This window comes from Schistocerca gregaria, chromosome 4 (genome assembly GCF_023897955.1).
Source record: "Schistocerca gregaria isolate iqSchGreg1 chromosome 4, iqSchGreg1.2, whole genome shotgun sequence".
Classification (NCBI taxonomy): Eukaryota; Metazoa; Arthropoda; class Insecta; order Orthoptera; family Acrididae; genus Schistocerca; species Schistocerca gregaria.
In genome coordinates, this window is record NC_064923.1 from 656669692 (window position 1) to 656683134 (window position 13443).

General features: G+C 46.6%; 1 protein-coding gene across 1 annotated transcript in view; it reads right to left on the bottom strand.

Annotated features, from left to right (window-relative positions):
• The window catches only part of LOC126365793 (glutamic acid-rich protein-like), a 104597-nt gene that overhangs the window by 71302 nt on the left and 19852 nt on the right, over positions 1–13443 (bottom strand). The gene's annotated exons all lie outside the window — the stretch shown is intronic.

The window sequence follows — 13443 nt, forward strand, 5'->3', positions numbered from 1 at the left end:
TTTATCCATCCACATCTGTGCAACATAATCTACGACGGATTTCTTTTAGTAGTAAATTGTCAGTTGCGTAACAAAGATTGTGTGAGTCATACAGAAAAAGTGAAGACAATAACAGAGTCTTCCGTTCGTAGAAACGGACATTTCACTGCATTTTAGTACAATACCTTCGTGTGGAAAGCGGATTACAACGAAACTAAATTTCAGTTTTCCTCCCTGATACTAGTAGTTAACTAACATTAATTTCGATTTATGTCATTTATTATGAAATACGCTGTTATAATTAGTTAGGTTTATGGCCCATGATGGAGCGGTCATTAGTATCGGTAAAAAATTCGTCATGATCATAATGATGACGATGATCATGATCTATAGATAAGAAAACAAGGAGACGACTGCCTAACAGAAGGTGAGATGACGGTGTCAAAAACATATAAGAACAACACGGAGAGAGGTATAGCTCAAGACGATAAATCAGAGAAAAGTCCAGCAAAGACCTTCATTCAGTGGTGGATGTTAGATGTCATGACGATAATGACGACGATGGTTAATCACGATTATCATCATTGTCGTAATTATTATCATCACGGCAACTAACATCCACTGTTGGATAAAGGTCTCCCCTAGATTTTTCCATGCTGTATCGTCTCCACTACACCAGTCCGTGTTGTTCTTGCAATTTTTTTAATGTCATTGTCTCACCTTCAATTAGGCCGTCATCTCCATATTTTATTGTCTCTTGGAATCCAGTAAACAACTTGCTTGATCCTTCTTCCACCCATTTGCTTGGTCAATTGTTCCAAATTTCTACATTTCATTTTCATTAAGATCGCAGTCACATACTCCACTCCAGTCCTCCCTGATTCATTTATTTGTTTTCTTGCCATTGCTAATACACTGCCACCCATTAAAATGGCAACACAAGGATGGACAGTAAAGAAACAAAGAGAAAGAGGACATCATTACATTTGTAGTTGATTTGGTAGTATACTACATTTAAAATTTAATATACAGAGCACCCACCTCTGATAGCAATAAATGGGTCTAACCTAACTGAGCATCGAGTCGAATTGAACTTGAATGGTAGTTACAGATACATCATTCTAAGGTGATTCAACTATACGTCAATCGTAGTAGCTTACGAGCAGTAATGTGTCACTCTCTGAATTCATGATCAGATGTTTTCAGTGGATGGGAGATCTGAAGAACGAATCGGTCAGAGCAACAGGCAGGCACCCTCTGTAATGAGGTACATGATGACAGCATGGACAAGATATGGTCTTGCATTATCTGATTGAAAGATAGTCACGGCGACCACGAATATACAGCACTGCAATTATTCCTAGCATGTCAAAAAAAACTGCTGTTCAAATTAGTGTCTATGTGAAAGAGAAGTAATCGTTTTGTGTACCCAGTAGCATCCCATACCTTCACACCAGCTGCTGCGATGACGAAAGCAGCGTGGCAAGTTCCATTTTCTTCAGAGCCTCCATACAGGAATCAGGATGCTGTACACAGAACTGGAACTCGTGTGCAAACACAACATGGTGTCGCATACTTAGAAAATGCAATGAACGAAAGCCAGAAAGAATAAGTTTTTCTACATAGTACTTGGAGTACAAAGGGGATGCGATAGGAACGGAAGTGCCTTGGGCATTGACCTGCAATGTTACGTGGACTCACGAGATATCACGTGAGCTGACGAGGAGAAGCTGTGAGGCGCGGCAAGACGTTGGTGGGGACCATATATAGTCACATACGAGGAGCCTAGAGCAGTGGTAAGTAAGTACCACCGTGGAAGGGACGACGCAGCCTGCCGAACAGATAAAAGCCGGGAGGCAGCACAAATGGTTCAAATGGCTCTGAGCACAATGGGACTTAACTTCTGAGGTCAACAGTCCCCTAGAACTTAGAACTACTTAAACCTAACTAAGCCAAGGACGTAACACACATCCATGCCCGAGGCAGGATTCGAACCTGCGACAGTAGCGTCGCGCGGTTCCAGACTGTAGCGCCGAGAACCGCTCGGCCACTCTGGCCGGCGAGGGCAGCACAGCCCGTGAGGGAGTTCAGCAGAGACAGCAGCTCAGGAGGGACGCCTGTGTAGCTCAAGCCTGGGGCCTGGACTTGTAATATTCGTTCTGGATCTGTTCGTGTTCATACTGAGCTGTGTACCTCCCTCCATGGGAATTTTCGAACAGTAGTAGTGTACTTTGATTCAAGTTGAGACGCCCTGATAAACCCACAGGACAGGACAGGTAGTTTAAATTGTGGAGAGGGGTCAAAATAAGCGGCTGTCAGTTACACTCGAGCATACAACTCTATTTATTTGGCCAAACATTACAAGAGCCAAGAAAATTTTTAAAAAACACAGCATTAATTTTTGGAATTTACATTACTGGCTGAATGCGCCATACAATCTCATGCCTTAAGGGCAAGACCACTTTAATTTAAAAACGGCTGAAAGCCCATAACTTAAGACTTAAACCAAAATCAGAAATTTAAAAAGCAGAAGGCCTTATCTTAAATCAGTTCTTTCAATTAGACTGAAGGCCCAAACAATCTCACACATTAAGAGAAACAACTTTAATTTAAAAAAAATCGGGTGAAGGCCCATCCCTTAAGACTCAAACTAAAATTAATTTTTAAGAGGCCAAAGGCACAACCCAACCTACAGACAGTCAACGGACCCACCGACAAAATAACTCCCACTCCACCCGACCGGCACACAACAGGGAGTTCAATGGAACAACGTGGAAGGTATTGGCGCCCACAACCAATTATACTTTGAGCTGTCAAACTACACACCATGCTTGACAGTGACAACACGATGAGGAAAACGCACTGCTTGAATATACGTCAACGGCCAGGGAAGGTAAGCGGGACGTTAACGGCCACAAGGCAGAAGATTCCACTCGTGCACTTCAGTTCAAAATAACCAAATACAGTTAAGCTCCACTGAAGGTTCGGTAAAATTTGCCAACTTGAAAACACACGTTGTTGCTCGCGGGAATGTCCCAACAACCGCGTATGGACAACAGTCGTGACTTGCTGGTAGATTAAGTCAAAACTCAACTTTCGTGTCCAGGATCGGTGACTAACGGACCTCGTAGCAATGGGAACAGCGCCTCACACTCCGACCGCGCGTGGACGCAGCCAGTGGCCTCGGCCAAACGACGCGCTGCGGAGATTTCCTCGCTGCCCCACGCCAACCGACCAACTGCCCAGGCTCGGAAACAGTGAAGGACCAAATATACGTCGGCCGCTGAGACGACCAACCGAACGACCAAACAACGCTCGTCCCGCTCCAATCTCCCCCCGTCGGACAGTGCACGTGTGTCGCCAGCGGTCGGCGAGCACCGGCTGTCGACGCCTCACCGGCGCTCCGTCCCCGACTTCACTGCTGCTGCGTCCCGACTGCACTGCTGGTCCGTCCCGAACCGACTGCCAGACACGCGACGACCCGGCAATACCATCGGTCGCTCCAGAGGTGGCACGACAGTGCACTTATCGATACTCACTGTTGCTGCCGCTCACGGGCAAGTAAGGCAGGAAATTAGTGACGCCAGTAAATGGAATAAGAGAACGAGGCGGCAGTACCGTAATACCAGATGCCAAACAATAAATGGAATAAACGCAAGCCGTGCACAGCTCACAAGTCATTATCCAATTCTTGCTCAAACGAGCAGTTAAAAATTGTAGTTACACTACTGGCCATTAAGATTACTACACCACGAAGATGACGTGCTACAGACGCGATATTTAACCGACAGGAAGAAGATGCTGTGATATGCAAACGATTAGCTTTTCAGAGCATTCACACAAGGTTGATGCCGGTGGTGACACCTACAACGTGCTGACATAAGGAAAGTTTCCAACAGCTTTCTCATACACAAACAACAGTTGACCGGCGTTGCCTGGTAAAACGTTGTTGTGATGCCTCGTGTAAGGAGGAGAAATGCGTACCATCACGTTTCCGACTTCGATAAAGGTCGGATTGTAGCCTATCGCGATTGCGGTTTATCGTATGGCGACATTGCTACTCGCGTTGGTCGAGATCCAATGACTGTTAGCAGAATATGGAATCGGTGTGTTCAGGAGGGTCATACGGAACGTTGTGCTGGATCCCAACGGCCTCGTATCACTAGCAGTCGAGATGACAGGCATCTTATCCGCATGGCTGTAACGGATCGTGCAGCCACGTCTCGATCCCTGAGGCAACATATGGTGACGTTTGCAAGACAACAACCATCTGCACGAACAGTTCGACGACGTTTGCAGCAGCACGGACTATCTGCTCGGAAACCGTGGCTGCGGTTACAGTAGACGCTGCATCACAGACAGGAGCGCCTGCGATGGTGTACTCAACGACGAACCTGGGTGCACGAATGGCAAAACGTCATTTTTTCGGATGAATCCAGGTTTTGTTTACAGCATCATGATGGTCGCATTCGTGTTTGGCGACATCGCGGTGAACGCACATTGGAAGCGTGTATTCGTCATCGCCATACTGGCGTATCACCCGGCGTGTGGTATGGAGTGCCATTGGTGACACGTCTCGGTCACCTCATGTTCGCATTGACGGCACTTTGAACAGTGGACGTTACATTTCAGATGTGTTACGACCCATGGCTCTACCCTTCATTCGATCCCTGCGAAACCCTACATTTCAGCAGGATAATGCACGACTGCATGTTGCAGGACCTGTACGGGCCTTTCCGGATACAGAAAATGTTCGACTGCTGCCCTGGCCAGCACATTCTCCAGATCTCTCACCAACTGAAAACATCTGGTCAATGGTGGCCGAGCAACTGGCTCGTCACAATACGCCAGTCACTACTCTTGACGAACTGTGGTATCGTGTTGAAGCTGCAGCTGTACCTGTACACGCCATCCAAGCAGTTTGGTTCAATGCCCAGGCGTATCAAGGACGTTATTACAGCCAGAGCTGGTTGTTCTGGGTACTGATTTCTCAGGATCTATGCACCGAAATTGCGTGAAAATGTAATCACATGTCAGTTCTAGTATAATATATTTGTCCAATGAATACCCGTTTATCATCTGCATTTCTTTTTGGCGAAGCAATTTTAATGGCCAGTAGTGTATTCAAGTCTTGTCTTTGTTCAGTTATTTCCTGACCGAGTTCCATAAATCTTTCAAAATTCCAGTCTGCCGTATCCACGTTAACAGACTGGATGGACCAACGTCATTAAGCGTGTAGACTGCTCCTTGGCCGTGACATGGTGATTTTTTTTCTGGAGTGAGATGTCAGCCCGACATCAAGTAAAATGATGGATTGGCTTTGAGAACCCCTTTTATATAAGTTGAATAACCCGTACACAGGCTAGAGACAGAGTCAAGACCCGGGACAGAAAAGAAAGACGGCTCCTCTCGTTTTGGAGAAGAGGGCGTCCGAATAAAGCCGGCCGCAGTAGCCGAGCGGATCTGGGCGCTTCAGTGTAGAACCGCGAGACTGCTACGGTCGCAGGTTCGAATCCTGCCTCGGACATGGATGTGTGTGATGTCCTTAGGTTAAGTTTAAGTAGTTATATGTTCTAGGGGACAGTTGACCTCAGATGTTAAGTCCCATAGTGCTCAGAGCCATTTGAACCATTTTTTGCGTCCGAAGAAAGAAGAAGAAGCTGGGACTATTCCAGCAACAGATGGCGCCTGGGGAAAGAAGGACATCTCAGAAGGCAGCCAGGGGCAGTGCAGCCTCAGTAGCAGCGGACAGATGGTGCCCGGAGGCGAGGAGGACATCCCGGGAAGCGGCAGGGGTGACCGACGGCAGTGCGAGAATGCTAAGATGGCGCGAAGACAGCCGGCACTCACGGCCGGCAGCCCCTGACCGCTGGACGGCGCGCAGAGGCAGCTCAGTGGCAGCGGTAGCAGCAAATAGTGGCGCAGGCCGCGGAAGGCGCGAGGGTAGCCAGCAGCAGCGGGCAGGGCGGGGTCACAGACGCAGAGCACCGGCGCCGGCAATGGGAGGCAACGCCGCGGGTAACACACAGAGTGAAGGCAGCGCAGACAGATGCACTATGTTTCAAGTCATACACCCAGACCAGCATGATGCCTTTTTGAAACTTTTTAAAACTGAAACAGTGGGCTCAGCATGTGGCAAATTATTAGTCGGCGCTCTAAGCTACACTTGGCGAGTTGTTTGTGCCATATTAGTAGATAACTATGCTAGTAAAAGGACAGTTGACTTCTCCGTATGTCACATGTTTGCAAGTCGACCAGAATGTGAGGAAAGTATAGCTCAGTGGGGCATGAAGTCGGATACTATGCAGTACCATTCCCGGGAAGCAAAAAGAGGTACCATGCGAGAATTGGAGCTAGAAGGCAGCCTTGCTCTCTTCTGGAAATTTAACTGAGAAGTGTTTATCCAAGGGGTTTACGGTGGCAGGAGAAAGACAATAGCACATGCGCGAAGTGAACAGCTTACGTTAGCGGAAGCTATAGAGGTAGCTCTGACAGAGGAGAGCGCATTAGCCTTGGCCCAAGAAAAGATAATCCCCCGACTTGGTTGCAGTGCAGCGGATCAGGAAGAAAGCCACCAAATGTTTCACATGTGGGAAGCCAGGCCATGTGGCTTGAGAGTGTCGTGCAGATAAAAGAGTAAGAAAGGAAGGACCAGCCGTATTCAGAAAACGCAGGGAAACGGACCAATCACGAGTAGTGAGGTGCTCACAATCTAATGGAGGCCCATGTGTCCATCTGACATGCGTAAGGTATTTTAAATGCAAACGAAACGGTCATTATGCGAGAGACTGCCCAGAGAGTGTTTGCCACGAACGGAATGCACACAGAGGAAGTAAAAGCCAGAAAAACTAAGTAACGACGTGAGAAATCAGTCGCCCTACCTGAAGAGATATTAACAGTCGACTACAGAAGACAATTGGAGTGCCAGGACGGCATTACCAATTGCCTGAGGTTTCTCGTGGATACCGGTGTGAAGATAAACATAGTTAGGAGAAGTAGTTTGAGAAACGGCAGAAGGTATTATGTAGCCAAACGTATTAGGGTTCATGGAATCGCTAATACGGTTACAAGGACAAAGGTATCTGTAACCTTCGAATTGCGAACTAGAAACGAAATGCAAGTGAGCCACCGTTTCCTCGTGATTGGAGAAAACGGATCTTCCATTTGACGGGCTGGTGGTTCGAGACTTTACCAAAGAATATGGGGTTGTAATCAGTAATGCCACTGGAAGCCTATGGAGCCGTGGGGAGCGAATCAGAATGAAGATGAAGCAAGTGTGTGAGCTCCGCTCTGTGCAGATTGGTATTAGAAGTCGTAAACTTGTTAATACGACTGTGCAGGTACAAGAAAGAGAAAGCTCTTTCAGAGAAATCTCAGATACGGAGTGAAAGGCATGTAAGGGAATGAATAACGAGTCACAGGGTGAGCTCCGCACAGTATATACAAAAGAAAATAGGAGACTCTTTCAAGAGGTGCTTAAGCACTAAGAGAGAAAGAAGAGGGAGCAAATAGTGAAAACTCATTAACTGTCGGAACACAAAGAGGCACACAAGAGGTAATGCCGAAGAGAAGCAGAGAGAGCGCAGACAAATTATTTCTGTGTTAATTATGACTCTGGGAGGAATGGGTGTGTCTAATAAGAAGGGAAAAAGAGAAGCTATCATTGCAAAGCAGTATATCATCAAGGCTGTATATTTACCTGAGGCATTAGTAAAAGTAGAATCAGGTGAATGCCTAACGAGTGTGTCGAACACTCAAGCTGCCAGTAGACTATCCAAGGGCGGTAGCAGAAGCAGTTCCAGAGCGGACATTGACGCGGCAATCTTTCAGTGTGAACTGTTTCAGTAGGCAACTTGATCAAAATCGCGAAGCTGCTACAAATTTATTTTAAAAAAAGTGCCTTACACCAGTAGTTGGGTAATGTTCATGTCACCACTCATTGTAGGTTACCTACATCACAGCAAGCATACATTCAGGGGCAAACTTGATTGATTTATAACCCCCTCCTTTTAACCTATTGTTATGCTAATTGATTTTGACCCCATTTGGTTTTATTTATGACCCCATGGGGATAATCCATCCATCCGAGACACCCCCACAACCCCTCCCCCTCCTTCTTCTCCTCCCCAACCCTCTGGAAAATACCCAAACCTTCCCCTTCTCCTTCACTGACATAAGCATACTTTTGGTATTAAATTAATTTACTAATTAATGAAATTGATCCATTATTTACCCCCTCCTACTTCTGGGAAATCCCCCCATCCCCATCCCATCTGGAAACTGCTGGGAGAAAGACTCAATCTATGCTGGAGAGGTAGGATTTTACGATAGGAGACTGAAATCAATGTCAATTACATAGCAAAGGATATACTGTTTATTTATAAAATTCAATTTCCATGGGTAGGATGTCTCTTTTATTTGGCAAGAAAAGCTCATATCTAGGAACTACATGTTTTAATTACATAATTACACTGCAGTGCGAGACCGCTACGGTCGCAGGTTCGAATCCTGCCACGGGCATGGATGTGTGTGATGTCCTTAGGTTCGTTAGGTTTAACTAGTTCTAAGTTCTAGGGAACTAATGACCTCAGAAGTTGAGTCCCATAGTGCTCAGAGCCATTTGAACCATTTGAACACTGCAGTGGATCCAACTATGAGCTCTATCCTGATTAAACAATTTCTGGTTGACAAGGCAATGTGTGGAATATTGTCTATTTAACCAACTTATGAGATACAAGACGTTGTATAGAATGTCATTTATTTACTTACTTAAAGAGGTTGGCAAGATATCAGTTGCAGTGTATGGAATATAGTTTACACAATTTCTGATAGACAAGGCAATGTGTGGAATATTGCTTATTTTAACAATTTATGGGATACAAGGCAGTGTATGGAATATACACTCCTGGAAATGGAAAAAAGAACACATTGACACCGGTGTGTCAGACCCACCATACTTGCTCCGGACACTGCGAGAGGGCTGTACAAGCAATGATCACACGCACGGCACAGCGGACACACCAGAAACCGCGGTGTTGGCCGTCGAATGGCGCTAGCTGCGCAGCATTTGTGCACCGCCGCCGTCAGTGTCAGCCAGTTTGCCGTGGCATATGGAGCTCCATCGCAGTCTTTAACACTGGTAGCATGCCGCGACAGCGTGGACGTGAACCGTATGTGCAGTTGACGGACTTTGAGCGAGGGCGTATAGTGGGCATGCGGGAGGCCGGGTGGACGTACCACCGAATTGCTCAACACGTGGGGCGTCAGGTCTCCACAGTACATCGATGTTGTCGCCAGTGGTCGGCGGAAGGTGCACGTGCCCGTCGACCTGGGACCGGACCGCAGCGACGCACGGATGCACGCCAAGACCGTAGGATCCTACGCAGTGCCGTAGGAGACCGCACCGCCACTTCCCAGCAAATTAGGGACACTGTTGCTCCTGGGGTATCGGCGAGGACCATTCGCAACCGTCTCCATGAAGCTGGGCTACGGTCCCGCACACCGTTAGGCCGTCTTCCGCTCACGCCCCAACATCGTGCAGCCCGCCTCCAGTGGTGTCGCGACAGGAGTGAATGGAGGGACGAATGGAGACGTGTCGTCTTCAGCGATGAGAGTCGCTTCTGCCTTGGTGCCAATGATGGTCGTATGCGTGTTTGGCGCCGTGCAGGTGAGTGCCACAATCAGGACTGCATACGACCGAGGCACACAAGGCCAACACCCGGCATCATGGTGTGGGGAGCATTCTCCTACACTGGCCGTACACCTCTGGTGATCGTCGAGGGGACACTGAATAGTGCACGGTACATCCAAACCGTCATCGAACCCATCGTTCTACCATTCCTACACCGGCAAGGGAACTTGCTGTTCCAACAGGACAATGCACGTCCGCATGTATCCCGCGCCACCCAACGTGCTCTAGAAGGTGTAAGTCAACTACCCTGGCCAGCAAGATCTCCGGATCTGTCCCCCATTGGGCATGTTTGGGACTGGATGGAGCGTCGTCTCACGCGGTCTGCACGTCCAGCACGAACGCTGGTCCAACTGAGGCGCCAGGTGGAAATGGCATGGCAAGCCGTTCCACAGGACTACATCCAGAATCTCTACGATCGTCTCAATGGGAGAATAGCAGCCTGCATTGCTGCGAAAGGTGGATATACACTGTACTAGTGCCGACATTGTGCATGCTCTGTTGCCTGTGTCTATGTGCCTGTGGTTCTGTCAGTGTGATCATGTGATGTATCTGACCCCAGGAATGTGTCAATAAAGTTTCCCCTTCCTGGGACAATGAATTCACGGTGTTCTTATTTCAATTTCCAGGAGTGTAGTTTATGTATCTATCTAAAGAATTGACCAAGAAATTGACTGCAGTGTGTGTAATAATTATATATTGATAATGTGGTGACAAACCCAGAAAAAAATTATTGACTGTGACAATGGCTGTGGAAGCCTGCGTTCAGTTAACCAACGTGTATGGGCAGGAAGTCTATGGAAACATTAGGCAGTTCGAAACGCTGCGACTAAGAAGAGATAAACGGCTGAATAATGTGTGCTTAAACAATCTGTGGGTGACTAGACAGTACTGAATACTTAAACAACAGCTGCACTTTTTTTATTCCAATCGCAGTAGGAATACCATCATGAAACACTCACCACATGTAATTACACTGTCATAGATCGCACTAAATACATCTGGTGAAAAAGACTCCCTGATCATGTCTGACTGCTGTGCTGATCTCCCTCGCCTGTTCCCCTCGTCACTCAAGCCAAGCTGGCGCTGGTAGCCGCTATATCCCTTCGTTCTCACACTTCCACTCCTATGGAAACCTGTAGCGGATGGAACAAAGACATTCGAGAAGAAGTAGGTAGCATCTGTTGTGTGGCATACTAACCCCTTCTTTGCCCCGAATAAAGCAGCAGATACCTGGGAAACTCCAACCTTCTGTAAACGCAAGGCTGTGGATGTCTTGGAGATATTTCCTCACTCTGTCAGATTGACTGGCCAATCAATTAAATCAATACGCTCTATGTTGGACAGTTTTTTTTTTTTGTTTCCTGTTGGTGAATACTGCAACTGGAATATTTGGTAGGATTTGATCCTGCAACCATCTGGTTTCCAAACACTACCCTCCCCCCTTCCAAATTTATTCTTCTGCCTCGTATTGGTGGATACCGGCATACTTAGGTCATTTGGTAGGAAGACCATTACGTTGGAAGTAGCTGAAATTTCCAATTTCAACTCAGTTGCATGCTACGACGAGGGGGATTTGAAAAGTCCCTACGAAGTCTGAGAAATGGCACCACCGGCGCGTATCGAGTACATGTTTAGTTAGTAGCATCTTTGGAAAGAATGCACACCAAATTTAAGCCATATTGGTCTATTTCTTTGTGTTTGCGTTCGTGTGAATCAAGAAAGTCGAGTGACTGTCAAAAAATGGAAGAAAAATAATTTCGTGTGGTGATTAAACATTACTTTACGAAACGCAAAACGCCTCAGGAGACCAAAGAGAAGCTTGATAAACATTATGGTGACTCTGCACTTCTGATTAGAACACTTCATAAGTGGTTTCAAAATTTTCGGAATGGCCATATGGACACAAGTGATGCTGAACTTCTGGACGCCCTGTGGAAGTTATGACTCCAGAAATCATTGATGAAATCCATGATATGGTGATGGATGACAGAAGAGTTAAGCTGTTTGAGATTGCTAGTGCTGTGGGCATCTCGAATGAACGGGTATATAATATTTTGCATAAATATGTGTGCATGACAAAGCTATCCGCAAGATGGGTACCGCGATTGCTCAGGCTTGACCAAAAACGGAATCGTGTGAAGTGTTTCAAGGATGGTTTGCAGCTGTTCAGGAATAATCCATTGGACTTTACGCGTCGTTTCGTCACTGTGGATGAAACATGGATATATTAAAATACTCCTGAGACCAAGCAACAATCTAAACAATGGGTTACCAAGGGAGAATTTGCACCAAAAAAGTGCGAAGACCATTCCTTCGGCCGGAAAGATTATGGCGGCTGTCTTTTGGGATTCACAAGGGATAATCCTCATCGACTACCTGGAAAAGGGTAAAACTATTACAGGTGCATATTATTCATCGTTATTGGTGGTGGTGGTGGTTAGTGTTTAACGTCCTGTCGACAACGAGGTCATTAGAGACGGAGCGCAAGCTCGGGTTATGGAAGGATTGGGAAGGAAATCGGCCGTGCCCTTTCAAAGGAACCATCCCGGCATTTGCCTGAAACGATTTAGGGAAATCACGGAAAACCTAAATCAGGATGGCTGGAGACGGGATTGAACCGTCGTCCTCCCGAATGCCATCGTTATTGAACCGTTTGAAAACCGAGCTACAAGAAAAGCGCCGGGCATTGGACCGCAAAAAAGTCATTTTCCATCATGACAATGCACCAGCACACAGCCCAGATGTTGTGGTCGCAAAATTAATGTAAATAGGATTCAAACTCGTTTCACATGCTCCCTATTCTCCAGAATTGGCTCCCTCGGACTACTATTTGTTCCCCAATTTGAAGAAATGGCTGGTGGGACAAATATTTTATTCAAATGAGGAGGTGATTGCAGCAACTAATAGCTATTTTTCAGACTTCGACAATTCCTATTATTCGGAAGGGATCGACAAATTAGAACAGCGTTGGACGAAGTGTATAGGTCTAAAAGGAGACTATGTTGAAAAATAAAAAAGGTTTACCCCAAACACGTAAATAGTTTTTATTTTTGCATGGACTTTTCAAACGCCCCTCATATGTCCTTAAACGAACTGCGGAAGGGTTGGACTGGTGTGTGTGCTCGCAGTACAATTATCGAAAAAAATAAATTGATCAGTTTGGAATTTGATGTTGCGATTGGGTTTTTAAAGCAGTATATGATCTCTAAGGAGATTCTCCCAACTACACCAGAATGAAGAATGTGGAAGAGGAAGAGGAGGAGGAGGATGAGGGGGAGAAAGGGTGTACGGCGTGATGGGTTAGTAACAACAAAGATTATCATTCCCACCTTCCTGCTTCAAGGCAAGAGTCCACTGGATTGGACTGTAGTGAGAAGCGGTAAACACCACACACTTAAACTATGTTCCATTCTTTAATAGTAGTTGTGATGGTCAGATGTCGGAGGCCGCTGAAACGCTCCTACATGCCACGCGCTCATTTCTCGAAGTCCAAACACGGCGTCCCAGGCCAGAGCGAGGCGTGTCATCGACAGTTCCTGTCTCTATGTATCTCCTTCATGTCCGAACAACATCGCTTTGGTTCACTCCGAGACGCCTTAACATTTCCCTTGTTGAGAGCCCTTCCTGGCACAAAGTAACAATGAGGACGCGACCGAACCGCGATAATGATCGTCTAGGCATGGTTGAACTACAGACAACACGAGCAGTGTACCTCCTTCCTAGTGGAATGACTGGAACTGATCGGCTGTCGGACCCCCTCCGTCTAATAGGTG